We start from the raw sequence: 13,888 nt of genomic DNA on the forward strand, positions 1-13,888 counted from the left end.
TTGGGAGAGGAGATGTTACACAAGGACAGCTCAGGTCATCTGTGAATTCACCCTCCTTGTGGCACTCTGACTTTGCCATCAGAAACACCGAGGTCCTCCTGAGCACCCGCCACCTCCCACCTGGACAGGCATGACTCTGCTTGGACAAGAGGAGAGATGGAGACCATGTCTCTTCTCCTATTGTTCCACTCGGTGTTGTCCACTGACATGATTTGAAGTGCGTGTTTGGAGACTCATGGGGCTGTGCAGTCAGATGGCACAATGCTTTCACAAGTTATTGTTTTATTTTTCCTTTTATTTTTTCCTGTGGACTTAGAGAATTGCAAAAATAGTATTTTCTCTCCAACAGTCTCAGTTTTTTAAAGTGAACAAACAAGTGTCAAACCTGCTCCTAAAAGGCAACCATCTCTCCTCCTCTTCCATTCCACATGGGGAAGGGTGCATGAGAAGGAGGGACAGACAGAACAAGGGAGGACCATGGGGGGTGAAGAAGAGCCAGGAGAAAGACAACGTGAGAAGCCAATAAAATAAATAGAAACACATGAGGTAAAACATCCCTCACTTCATCACTAGACAGCTCAGCAGGGTCACAGATGACATAAGGAACAAGCCCAGCAACCTCAACCAAATACCATCCAGGTTGTGTTAAGACAAGAGACTTCCCCATCACAAACTTGGGTTTGCCACCACATTGGGTTGGCCTGAGGTGGTGCTGCTGCTCGGGGGGTTGCTCAGCCATACATGTCCCCCACAGGGCAGAGCACAGAGCAGATGCCTGTGCTAGCACAGTGCCAGTGAGCTCGGGCACCCCCGGCGCTTGCAGCAGGTCCATGAGACCAGGGTGATGTGCACGCAGCTGGACATCAAAGTCAGCACAGCTGGGCTTGGCCCAGTGACTCCTGGGCAGCAAGAGGACCGTGCTGCAGGGGCTCACCTTTCAGGAGAGGTGCAAGATAAGCAATCTGCAGGCAGGACTGCAGCTGGATGAACAGCCCCCAAAGGCAAAGCCTTCCTTTGCATTTTGCTGCTTGAATTTTTTCAACGGAAGAAAATGCATACGAAGCCATCTCTTTAGGGATCAGGCTATGGGAGCTCTCTGGAGCAGCAGAGCATCACCTCCCTGAAAATACTCTGATGCTTATCAGGGAAATGAGAGATACAACAGGGCTGCATGGTCCGCAGCCCCTCTCCCCTCAGTGTCCACACGAGGCTGGGGGCCACATCTGGGGAAGAGCACCCACCTGCACTGGATTACTCTTTTGCACGTTGACCTCATTTTGGCTCTCCCGCTCAGCGTTTGAAGTTGCTCTGCAGAATCAAATTTAGCAAGGTCCGTACCTGGGCTGAGAAATATATGTCCCGTGGGCACTTCCCCCGCTGTCCTGGCTTTCATTAACCCAGCTTCTCCACTGTCCTTTTTTCACACCCATTAAACAGCACCAAAGGGAGCTGGCAATACATTTTCCTTTGCCCTTCTCCTTTGTGCTTCTCCTTGATGAATGGCTAAAGCAGATGCACAGTTGTCTTTGAAGGCTCTGGCGGATGAGCATGTTGAATCAATGATGGATTGGACCAAATGAATCCCAGTGTGGGAGAAAGCACAAGGCAATGATTTCTAAGTGGCCTTCACATCTTTACACTTCAGAACTTGCTTTAAAAGCCTGTTTTCTTCTTTTTATCTGGTTCCAGTTTCTGCAGTGCCTTTGCATATGTTGAGGGAGGTAGGGGGGAAGGAGGGGAACCTTTACATGTAAACAGAAGATTCCACTTCTCCATCAGACAATAATGAAGCATTGTCATTTAGGGAGTTCAAATAGCTGGGAAACCACTTCAAGGCCATGCAAAACAACTGGGTAGCATCAGAAAGAACAGCAGTTGGCAAACCAAGCAGCAGAGTTTAAAACTCCAGTATAGCAAACTAGGGGGAAAAAAAAAAAACCAAACCAAACAAAAAACCACAGCTGGTTCAGTGGCCTACCTCCCCTCACTGGGACAGAAGAGCTGCTTCAGAAAGCGGCTTTAATGAAACAACATTTTTAGGATACGGTGATTGCCAGGATTACTGGATATATAACTGCTGCTGCTCGTTCGCAACTGAAACCCTGCGCGCTCAGCCAAGTCCCGTGTGTCCCTGCCCGCAGCAAGCAGGAGGTCTCCAATACCTATTCAGAGCATCGGTTGTTTCCAGCTTGGCTGCTCTTGGGCCCTCCCTGTGACTGACGACATGACTGTGCTCATCAGATGGATGTTTTTCTCCCCACAGATACACCAGGGTGGATATAAGGAAACCAAAGCCACCGATTTTGCAGTGCTGCTAGGAGAGCGGTGCTGCCTTCCTGGGCACAGGAGAGAGGCAGAGTCTGTGGGAAATAGAGATTCCCTTTTGGGGCTGACAGCGGACAAGAGGGAGAAGAACACAGACACATACACACACACACACTTTCACACTCGGAGAATTGAAAAAATCCCAGCAAAACCCGATCCCCAGGCTGGAAAGAGGTTTTTATGGTTAAGCAACACGCCACACACGTTCACCTCCAGGTCTCTACCACTCTGCGCTGCGCGGGCACTTTGTGCCCGGATAACAGCACCACAGGGAGGATGCTGGGGGCTGAACCCTGCCTGGGCAAAGGTCTTCCCACACGCAAGCCTCTGTGGGATCTGCTTTATGTTACAGCTCGGGACGATGCCGCATGTGGAAATACAAGTGGAAGCTTGTTCAGACCACAGAATTTGCAAAGCCTGTTGGCTTAGCCAGAGCTAAGCACGAGCCAAGGACAGCTTGGTTTGACTTCCTTTATTCTGGATACCCCACATGAAGTGCTGCAGCTCCCACAGTAGCATGGAGAGGCTGCAGCAGCAGTGTCGGTGCTGGGCTGCAAATGCTGGGATAAGCCCATGGGGGAAAGTTTTGGTTGGTGCAGATCGAGAAGGACAAATGGGAAACTGCTCCCAAGGTGCTTCTTGGAGATGTGGTCTCAGCAGAAGAAGTTCTGTGAGGCATATGAAGGGCTTATTCACCCAGCCCTCTCCTCCCAGCGCTGCTGCTCATCACTCAGTTGCATTTGCATAGGGGCTGCCCATCCATCTACAGCACCAGCATCATCGCACATCCCGCTGTCTGCCTCCTCACCAGCAGCACCAACAAGGGACAAATCCCTCTGCCCCAGGGACTTGGATGCAGAAACTCTTCTGGAAGTCGCAGGCTTGCCCCAAGCAAACCACTGCCCTGACCTGTGCTCCCCAGCAAACAGCAAGTGCCGGCACCACAGGCAGGGACAGATCCAGCTGCAGCTTCCCAATAACTATTCAAAATTCTCTGTGGCCTGGCAAACAGGGCTCTGGAAATCACCTACTGCTCTCTGCACTGGCAGCGATATTTATGAAGTGCTATGAGGTTTGGAAGTATTGTTTTACCCATGGACAATGGAAGTCAAGATGAGCTGAAACACGATTTGCTCAAGACTTTTCCAGCCTAACACCAAGTTTATAATTGAAGCAGTGGAAAGGGTTGTATGAGCCTGTCTGTGGCCAGAGGACGGTACTGCAGACTCCAGCAGGAAGGGAAACTGTGAAATAGAGGTGCTTAGAACAAAGAGAAGTCTGTTAAAGTAAGAGAAGCCTGAATAAACAGTTTTTTCCCCAATACTACTTTCAGCTTCGTCCAGCCACAGCTTAAAGACAAAAGAAGAAGGAGCTGCTGGTTGTGTAAAGTCAGCTAGTGGCCCCGGGGGTGTATTTATTAAGCATCACAGTTGCACGACTGATCTGATGGGGACTTGGGCCCCATGTGCTCACAGGGGTTAAATCTTCCCTGCTTTGTGGAGCCCTGAAACATTCCCAGCGAAATGAAAGCTCTCCGGCTGGAAACCCCCAGGAGCACACTTCCCCGTCTAACCCCACAGACACAAAGACCAGGGCTGGGATGAGCCAGGGATGCTGCGAGCTGCACACCCCAGGTGAAGCCCTGTAAAACACAATATCCCCATCTCAAGGAAGCATTTACAGCTGTCCCCGCCACATTTGTCACCCGTTCTCAGTGCTTTCAGATGCACATACTGTAACCTGGTGGGATGCAGCCTCTGCTCAGCAACGCCCCGTGCATCTGCCGGGCTACAGGGCACCACGCGCTTTGAAGTTTTGCTCCTCCAACAAGAGTGCTGGTTGGTATGAGAGCTCACATACTTATTAGGAGGTGAAGATGATTAATCGCCTCTCCCCTGCTTCCCCTCCGAGGGGGGGCTCCTTGACGTTGTCTCGCTGACAGTGATTTTTCAGGACCATATGGCACTTCCACATCCCATTAGTAACGCGCCTGCTGCACCCCGTCCGCTCCGCACCGAGTTTCGTCTTTCACTGGCTTGGGGAACATGAAATACCAAAGCTCCGACCGAAAACTTCAAGGTCGGAAAGTTGAGGGAAATTTGTTTTGTGAAAAACTAAGCTTTTCTGCCATTGACGGTGCTGGTGTCACACGGCACCAGCATCGCTGAGGTGGGGGGCACCAACTTCACCCAGAGAAGGGTCCCGTCTACAAAAAGACCTTGTGTGGGTGCAATGCTGAGATGCTCTAACAGACACCCAGCTCGCCCTGGCCAAAAGGGCTGGCTGTTCTCTGGCATTACAACATACTTTCATAAAAGCAACCGAGACCCTACTTTTGGTTCTCTTCCTTCTGCCCCCACATTATGGGGCTTCCTTTGGGGTGCACGGGAATATTTTTACTCTTTCTGGGACTGGCAGCAATGCAGGGAATATGCCCCGATGCCCACAGTCCCAGGGAGCGGGGAACCTGCAGCCCTCACGACCAGATGTGGTATGTTGAGGCAGCGCCGAGGTGCACGATGCTGTGAAGCTGCAGCTGTATTAACAAGTGGAGCCAGATTAAAACGGCCTCAAGTTGTTCGGGTTGTTGCTTTTGGTTGTTTGCTTTTTCACTCCTCACAGTTTGTCATTTCACATCTCCGAGCCTCTCTAACGGTGCAGCGCTGCGCTCACACCTGCTTGGAGTGGGGGCATCCATCTGATCGTGGATGTTATGGAGAGCACCTATGAGAGCAGATTCACAGCAAAAGCAAATCCTGCTCCCTGCTGCTCCCCACCAGTGCCCCAGAGGGACTTCTCCCAGCTCCTTTGCAGCAGAGCAGAGCACCCTTCGCAGCCAGGCACCTGCAGAGCAGTAACGTAGGTGCTCTAGTCCCAGTGGCCAGTGCATGCCAAAAGCCAGATCCCCCGGGAGAGAGCAGGCTGTGCTGCAGCGAGCACCACGGCCCGCTGCAGGAAAGCACACTCACGCTCAGTGGCTAATCTGCACTGCACAGCCCCCCTTGGCAGGCAGCATGGAAAATGCCAGTGCCTGCAGATACGGTCTCTAAGGAGGACAGTTTCCATAACCTAAAGCAAAGCAGGAGGAGCTGCCCCCGAGGCTGGGGGCCAGCACCCACCTCCTGATCAGCCGGCAGCTCCCAGTGGCAAAGGGCTGTGACACCCCGGCCCAAATCTGGCAGGCACTTGCCCTGCAAGCATTTTGCTTGCTTAGCCTATCTCTGGTTGTTGTTTTTACAGGAGAACAAGTCCGGCCAACTGAAAAATAAATAGATACAAAAGCCAAGTAGAGAGCAGCTTCCAAATGACATTGTTTTACTCGGTCATTCAGTTCCCATCACAGAAGGGAGTTGTTTTTTTCAAGGGAAGAAGCGGTCATTCACCTCAGCCCCATCCTCAGCTCCCCCTGCCCAGGAGCTGGGCACTGCCATGGCCAGAAAGAGCCACTGGCAGTGGCTGCCACCAGGTCTGGGACCCAAAGCAGCTCAGAGCATCTCTGCAAGCCCTGCAAGGACTGGGGACTGCTATGCCGACACTGCCCCAAACTGGGATCTGCACTGGGATTTCTGCCCTGTGGTCACCAGGAGGGCCCATGGCTTCCTGCTCCGCACACGGGATCCTTCTCCTGCCAGGCACCTGGCAATGGGCAGAGGCCCCTCAGCCATGATGCTCCTGGTCCCTCCACGGGGGAGGCTGGGAAAACCTTCCCTCAAAGACCTTCAGAGCCATGTAAGGGGAAAAGGAGAGAAAGAGGGTGAGAGGAAACCAGATCCCCGCTGAACCGTGGAAGATCGCTGCCGCCGAACCCCAGTGCCCACAGGACACATACCTTCCCCAGCCCTGCGAACGTGCCAGCAAACCTTGCCGCTGTCTATCTAATGTATTCCATATGGAGCGTGCACCCCCGAAACATTACTTAAAATGGGAATAAATCCTTCACGAGACCTCCGCGTGACAGATACCACTTGATTGAATTGCCAAGCGAGGCACTCTCATTTTAAGGAAAAATCTACAATTAACCTATTGTCACTCCACAGCAGGGGGAAGCAATAAACTGTATATGTCTGCTTTCTAGCCAAGTCCAAAAGGTTTATCCACAAGCCCTTCTTAGCAAATCTCTGCGAGTTCTTTTGATACCTTGTGGATTTGTTAAACATTTATAACATGAAAGTGAGAATATTATACACACTGCCCTGGCATGTGTGTATAATCACAGGTCTGATCCTCTGTATACACTGGCAACGGAAAAGGGACCTGGAAGGAGTAACAGGGTTCTAGGCTGCAAGGTGAATAGTTGGAGAGGTTTCCCTCATCCCTCCGTCCAGCACTAAATGCACACCAAGGTATTAGGAGAAGCTGGTTCCCCCAGCCCCTCCTGTTTTTCAGTTTTTCACCTGGGGAAAGAAGAATGAACGATCACTGTTAGACATCGTCGAGGTGAGCATACAGGACATTTAAGAAGTGGAAAAACATCTGTTTAGTCCAGATAGAAACCAGATGGAGTGGGGCGGGGGGGGGAGGGGGGGGAGGTGGAGGATGGAGAAGCAGTCAAGAGGAAAAACAGAAAAGTGGTCAGGAAGAAGGCTGTGGGAGAAGAGAGACGCTTCCAGGAGGCAAAAGTACCACCTCACCAAGACCTGCACATTCTTCCTAGGGTGGGGGGCAAACAGCAGGGCACAGCTCTTCCTCACAGGATGACGAGCTGGGGGCCACTCAAGGCGGCTGATTTTGGAAACTCAGATACTGCCTGGCCACCTGGGACACCACATGGCCACCAGCACTGAGAACAGCTAAGCAGAAGTCTCACTGGTGGGAAGGATGGTGGACGTAGGTTCATTTCCAGCCACCAAAGAGACACAGACCTCCCTGGAGGTCTCCCGCTCTGCATTCCAAAACACCTGGACCAAAGACACTTCCTACAAGGGACGCACAAGATACTTTCTACTGCAAAGTAGGATGTTTAAAAAGGTAATCTGGCGCTATTGCCTGGTCCTCCCTAACCTAATGTTCACAACAGCAACCAAGTGCTTCTCTTCTGCCGTAGCACAGCCTATCGAGGGCTTTCAGAGACACCGGTGTGGAGCTTTTATGGGTGTAGCAGGGGCAGCAAATGAAAGTGGTGCCTGGTAGACAGGGTGCAGCAAGCAAAATCTAAAAGGGTATGGCACGAGGCCATGACAAGGGCACACAGACATTTTGGGAGATGGTTGTAGTGCCTTCAGGCAGAGAACGGTAAGAAACTTCAGCAAGAGGGCTGGAAATCCCCCAGAGCTGAACTGCCAGGATGCTGGGAAGAAACACCATTGCAACACCAGGGACATGTTATCTGTGGATGTGTTTGCAATGCAGACAGCCAGGTTGGAAAGGACACTACAATAGGACAGCGAGATGCAATGCAAAAGTTACCCCCAATCTAATAAGCTCTGTTTCCTCCAGGTTTTGTGTCTGACTTTGCTCTCAGGTTCCACTTTGGCTGGCAGAGTGGATGCGAAAAAAAAATTTAAAAAGCAATATTTTTTTTAAGCTGTAAAAGACCTCTCCAATAGTATCAAATGCTAGAACTCATGAGCAGTTTCCTCACTATACAATATTTTCCCACAGAAGAAAAAAAAAAAAAGTCATAACAAACTTTTTTTTTGCAGGAAATGTTTAGTTTTGAGGCCATTTGGATCCATTTTTTAAATCCAGGTGAAGTCTCCCGTTTCAGGGGAGTGCCAAAATTGAAGGTCCTTTCATGTTGCTGTTCAAGATGTGTCGGTTCCCAAAGTTGCAAGCAGAAAAAGGATCAAAATAACTTCCCCCCTCGCCCCCAAACAAAACTCAAGTGTTTGAACTTGGTCGCTATGCAATCTGAGAATTAATTGTTCAAAGGTCTCTAAAATATTCCCAGTTTGGGAAAACTTTCCCACTCCATTTTAAAGAAATCCATTACAAATGGCCTCAAGGTGTCTCTTAGCTCGATGAAAAGCTTTGTGCGAAAGGAGACCTCAAATGTCCAGAAATCATTTCCAAATAGGTGAGAACAAACCAACCCTCTGCTGACCAGGTCCTGCAGAGAATAAGGCAGGGTACAGGGCTGGATCAGGGAGAAGGAGGGATCGGGCCCTGAAGGAAGGAAGACTAAGCACAAAAAGTAAACAGGATGGGGGGTGAAAGGTAGCAAGGTGGGTGTCTGTCTTTTCCCAGGTAACAAGTGACAGGACAAGAGGAAACAGCCTCAAGTTGCACCAGGGGAGGTTTAGAGTGGATATTAGGAAAAAATTCTCCACCGAAAGGGCTGTCAAGCACTGGCACAGGCTGCCCAGGGAGGCGGTGGAGTCACCATCCCTGGGGTGTTTAAAAGACGTGTAGGTGTGGCGCTTAGGGACATGGCTTCGTGGTGGGCTTGGCAGTGCTGGCTTAACGGTTGGACTTTATGATCCTCAAAGTCTTTTCCAAGCTTCTATGATTCTACAAAGAACATAGAGGTACCCCAGAAGATGAGCAGACCATGCTCACGTAAAGCCTAATTCCAGCCAGCCGCTGGTGCGCCTGCAGGCAGGACACATGGAGGGGTGGCATTTAGGCTGCGCTTTTGGATGCTGAGCTGGACAAATGAAATCCGAGTTCTCCAGTTTTGCAGTCTCCAACAGGATCTCGCCCTACCTAACCAAAGCACATCCTTCCTTGCAGACACAATACAGCTGTGTATTTATGCCTTCTTTACTAGAGGCAGAGCACTTACAAGCTTTTCTCTTCCCTGCTGGCTATTTGCACAAAACCTATGGAAACCTAGCTGTCCTGGAGCCCGGCACACATACAAAGCTCTCCTCCCGCCAGCTTCCTCTCCGGCCAGCTCCCAATTTGTCTGCAAACCACAAGTTTAATTGGAGTTGGCAAGTGTTTTGACTTCAAAAACGTCTGTAACACCTGGAAGACAACACTCAGGTTTAAGGGGGGAGGAAACGGGATGCTATCCAAATGCTATTGTCACGCTCTCAGCTGCCTGCACAAGAAGGAATGAGTAGCTGCAGGGTCTGGTGCGTGCAGGCAATACGCAGGCACGCACGCAGCTCTGCTTCCCTCCAGCTTCATACTGCAGCAGGCTTTTGAGGTCACTTTAAAGCTAGTTAAAAACCCCTTTCGCAGAAAAATAGACACACCCTATAACGTTTGTAGAAAATGAATTCCAAGAACTAGGAAAAGATGGTGATGTGTCATTCCTAGCCAAAACCAGAGACCATGAAGCAGACAAATGGTCTAGCAGCTAAGGGCAGCAGATGGGAAAGACTGTTCTGCTAAAGGATGCTGGGGCAGGGGGGACGACTCCCCCCATGGGTTCCTTCAGGATCCTTGCAAGCTAGACAGTCAGTTTGGATCAAATCCACAATGGTGCAAATCTGCACACTCCATTATCCTGCAAGACGTGAGTTCCAGCTGTCCGGACACCAATTTAATGGTCCACCCCGTTACAGTTTGCAATGCTTTAGGAGAAGAGGCACCCAAAGGAGCCCATCGGCTGTCATGGCTGGAGCTATGCCCTGGGAAGGTGTGCTGAGGGTCTGCCCTCCTGGTTTTTGGAAACTTTCTCTGAAACTCTGAGAGTGGCCACTGCTTGTATGACCTGCTGCAGGATGAGAAGTAACAGAGCCAGCTGCCATCGGAGCTGCCCCAGGGATGCTGGTGTACCTGTGAGTGTAGAGTTGGACACCCAGTTTACTCCCTTTTATGCAAGAAACATTTATGGCCAAGTCTTGCTTAGTCTTTTAAAGACAAGTTTAGGGGGAAAGATTTATTGCCAGTGGCTTTATTTTAGTGGAGGGTGGAACAGATTTCCCCTCACTGCAGGTTCTTGCAATTCAGTCAGTGATGCCCTGCTAGTTACCATGGCCTTTCTGGCCAGTAAGGTACAGCTGAAAACCCATCCCTCTCCTACTGAGGAGAACATAACCTTGTTTATCAGCTGCCCTCACCAGATTTCACCTTTTATTTTCAAATATTACATTGTTGAAAGTCCAAGTAATTTTTTTTCGGAAGGTCAGTTTGTGTTTATTTAATGAATATCTAGATAAAGAGCACACAAAGTTTCAAAGTGTGATACCAAAGAGGTGAACTGACTATTTCTGCAAGCCTTTCATTCAAACCATTTATCAAGCCTTCAATGAACAGGCACCAACATATGAGAAATGTTAGCAGAGAATGAATGTTAAAAAAAGTAAATGGTTTGCAAGGTGCTCCAACTACAGCCCCAGAGATCAGTGTGATTCATGTAACAGATTTCCTTCCCTTTCAGGGAACCAGTAAATTTGCATCCTTGTTGCAAAAAGGATACAGAGGGCTACTGACATGGTCCTGGTACAAAAGCAACACATGCAACTAGAAATCAAGTAGCTGTTTTATTTTTACCCCATGTCTTCACAAATTGCATCCCATTTTTACTTTTTTTTATTTATTGTTGTATATGTATACCTTTCTAGTTGTTCAGTATTATATTGAGTGACTTTCTTAAACCTAGGCAAACTCTTCTAAGACAGATTTTGGAAAAAATCCCATCTGGAAAATTTGAGTGATAATTAAGATTGTGACATTGCCACGTGAAGGGGTAGACAGTTTTGTTCATTAAAAAAAAAAAAATCTCAAGAGCTTATGCAAGCAAGAGCAAGTATAACAAAAGCATGCACTGAGCTGTCTCCTATTAACAGCACAGATCAAATGAGCCAATGCAACTGCTTCTGCTTTGCCTAAATAAATGCCTGGATCAGTCATCAAAGTAGGATTGTTTTCCACAATACACTTCCTTGAGCAACCCAGATAGCCTTTGTGTTGGCCCCAGTAATGATGTAATGGGAAAAACTTACAGGCATTCTGTCAAAGCCATGCAGATTGCTCAAAATACTATTTCCCAAGGCTCCAGCTTCGCAGGTGTGGACTCAGCAGCCATCAAGACTTGCTATGATTAATGACTTTTTCCAACGTGTTGCCTTACACTAATACAGCAAGCTAACTTTTATTAAATTATGGATGATCTATTAGAGGATTCTAATCACCTGCAGGCTGCATATGCAAGGAAGCTGTCAAAACCTATGCAACCTGGGCATTTCAGAGACAAGCCAGTCTAAGCTTTGCATTACCTATATACATTGTGGTACATATACACCTCCTGTCTATATTGCATTCTGCCTGTTTGCCTTTTGCCCAGCTGCTAAAGGAAGACATTTAGGAGAACCACTGCTCCAGCCTCAAAGCCACCAGCCAAAGAGCCATAGGGAAACCATCAGTCCCTGTGGAAGCCATCTGAAAACGCCTTGGGCATTGGAACCGGCAACCCCTCCTGAACACATCCAAGGACTGGGCCCTGTGCAGAAGCAAGAAAGGTATCTGAAGTCCCAAGGAAACACTTCACACAGAGACACCAGTTCAAACAACGGAGTAGCTCAGATAAAGTCAACCAGCTATTCCTCCTCAAACTGGAGGTGAACAAACCAAAACGAGACAGTACTTGATAAAATATCACTTAACGAGAGAAGCAATTCTCATTCACTTACCCCTCACATCGTAGCTTGGGACCACCACAGATATTCCAAGTGTCATGAGACTCCACCATGCACTCAAAAACATCCAGAAGACCCCAGAGGCATTCCCTTCTGCCTCAAAAAAGGACAAGTCTTAGCACCAGGAACAAGGAGTCATCCAAAGTGCAGCTCTGGTATTTCTGGCAAAACAGCAAGCAAGGTCATCACATGAAAAAATAGCATCCTTGCACTTCACCCTCAAGGATCCCTTGGAAGACAAAAGCTTGGGGCAGCGTGTGTGGTGCCTGGGACGTGAGATTGGCAGTTGATCACTCACAGGTATTTTCTGCCCACAGGTGTAGCCCGTCTGGAAAGGCTCCGCAGAGGAGCTGCAGCATACAGACACCTGTAAACCCCATAAATGCTGGGGAGAACAGCCCTTACCTCTGCTGCATGGTCCTGGTTTAAAGGGAATGGTTGCATAGCTAAGGTCTTGTGTATCTTCAGCTGGTGCTGATGGAGCAGAAGGGAAGGAGCTCATCTCCCCTTCCCAGCAAGCCTGTGTCCACCCATGTCAGCCAGCAGTGAGCTCCTGCACAGGGATGTGGCTATTTACTGTGTTGTTGCCAGCTGGATTCACTGACTGCAAAAACACCTTCAACAGAGTGGGGTAAGCAGGAGGCAAGAGTGGCATTTTTTCTCCCCTTTTCTCCTTCCACCTTCTCATTGGGGGTTCCTCTTGGATATTGCCTGTTCTCTAAGCTGTCTTCTACAAGAACCCACACTCAGTGCCCTAGGAGTAGGTGATGGTGCCCTAGCTAGCTGAGGGGGGGCAGAGGTGGCTGGTTGATACGGCTCTAGCTTAAAGTTGTCTGGTTACGGATCATCCAAAGTAGAATAGATGATGCTGTTGCCCTGAGTAATGAGAACAAAGAGGCTCTGGCCAAATGGGATGGAAGGGGACTAACGTAGTCCTCTTAGAGAAATATATGGATGCTAGAGAACAAAAAGAAATCCTTGTTGAATTTGGCTCCTCTCTGGAGCAGCATAGCTGTGAGGCTAAAAGCTCTATGCAGCTTCCTCTAATCCAAGAGACAAGTTACATCATACTGGGGCATTTTTTCTCTCTTTCTTTTTTTTTAAGTTGGGTGGCAGGGGGCACGAGGCATCTGGTGCATCTTCAAACAGTGCTGCCTCTAGATGATGAGTTGGTAATGGATTCAATCTCATTTCTTCTGTGTGAGCATTTCCATTACAACGTGCCTTACTTCCAAGTCGATGGAAACCTCATCTCAAAGGCAAAAGGAATGTAATCCTCCTGGGATATAACGGAAACAGTTATTACGCATCCCTGCAACTTCCCGTGGTCGCTCACATCTTGTGGGAGATGGAGAAGGCGTGTGAGAAACGGGTGTTGCTGGAGACACACAGAGCTTATACAATCCCAAACATCCACTGCTGCATCTGTGGACAAAGTTGTCCAACTACTGCAATGCTTGCATGACGATGCTAGAGACTCATTCATATCCCATGGCAAAATCTGAGAGAAGTTTGAGACAGTTCCCATCTACTAGTTTCCCCCCTGTTTCTAATTAGTTATGGCATTGGCATAAAACAGGATCTGTGTCTATTAAGTCTTCATCTGCTCCTCCTTATTCCCACATGAAGTCATAATCCTTCATGTCATCCCAACTGTGCACTATGGAAGTGATTTAGAATGTCTCAAACCAGAGTATAATTACCTCAGGTACTGAATAAATAGAATAACTGTGGAGGAAAATGGCCCTTGTGTCACACACTGCTGGCAAGAAGCACATGCGTTAGCAGAGGGAGATGGGGAGAGAAGCGGAGGAGAGGCTGATGTCTCCACAGAAGAATTTGAAGAACAACCATGAGATTTTACACATGGCAGATGTCTAAGATATTTTGAGAGATTCTTCTTAGAGCCTCTAAGCCACAGCAGGGCCTCGCCACATATTTTGTTCTTCATATAATGATGCTGTGGCATTTGTATTGCACTATTGATGCACTCCTGGGTGGTACCAGCAGGACAAGAAGTGTGGTTAATATTT

The sequence above is a fragment of the Falco biarmicus genome, chromosome 4 (genome assembly GCF_023638135.1).
Source record: "Falco biarmicus isolate bFalBia1 chromosome 4, bFalBia1.pri, whole genome shotgun sequence".
NCBI classification, from domain to species: Eukaryota; Metazoa; Chordata; class Aves; order Falconiformes; family Falconidae; genus Falco; species Falco biarmicus.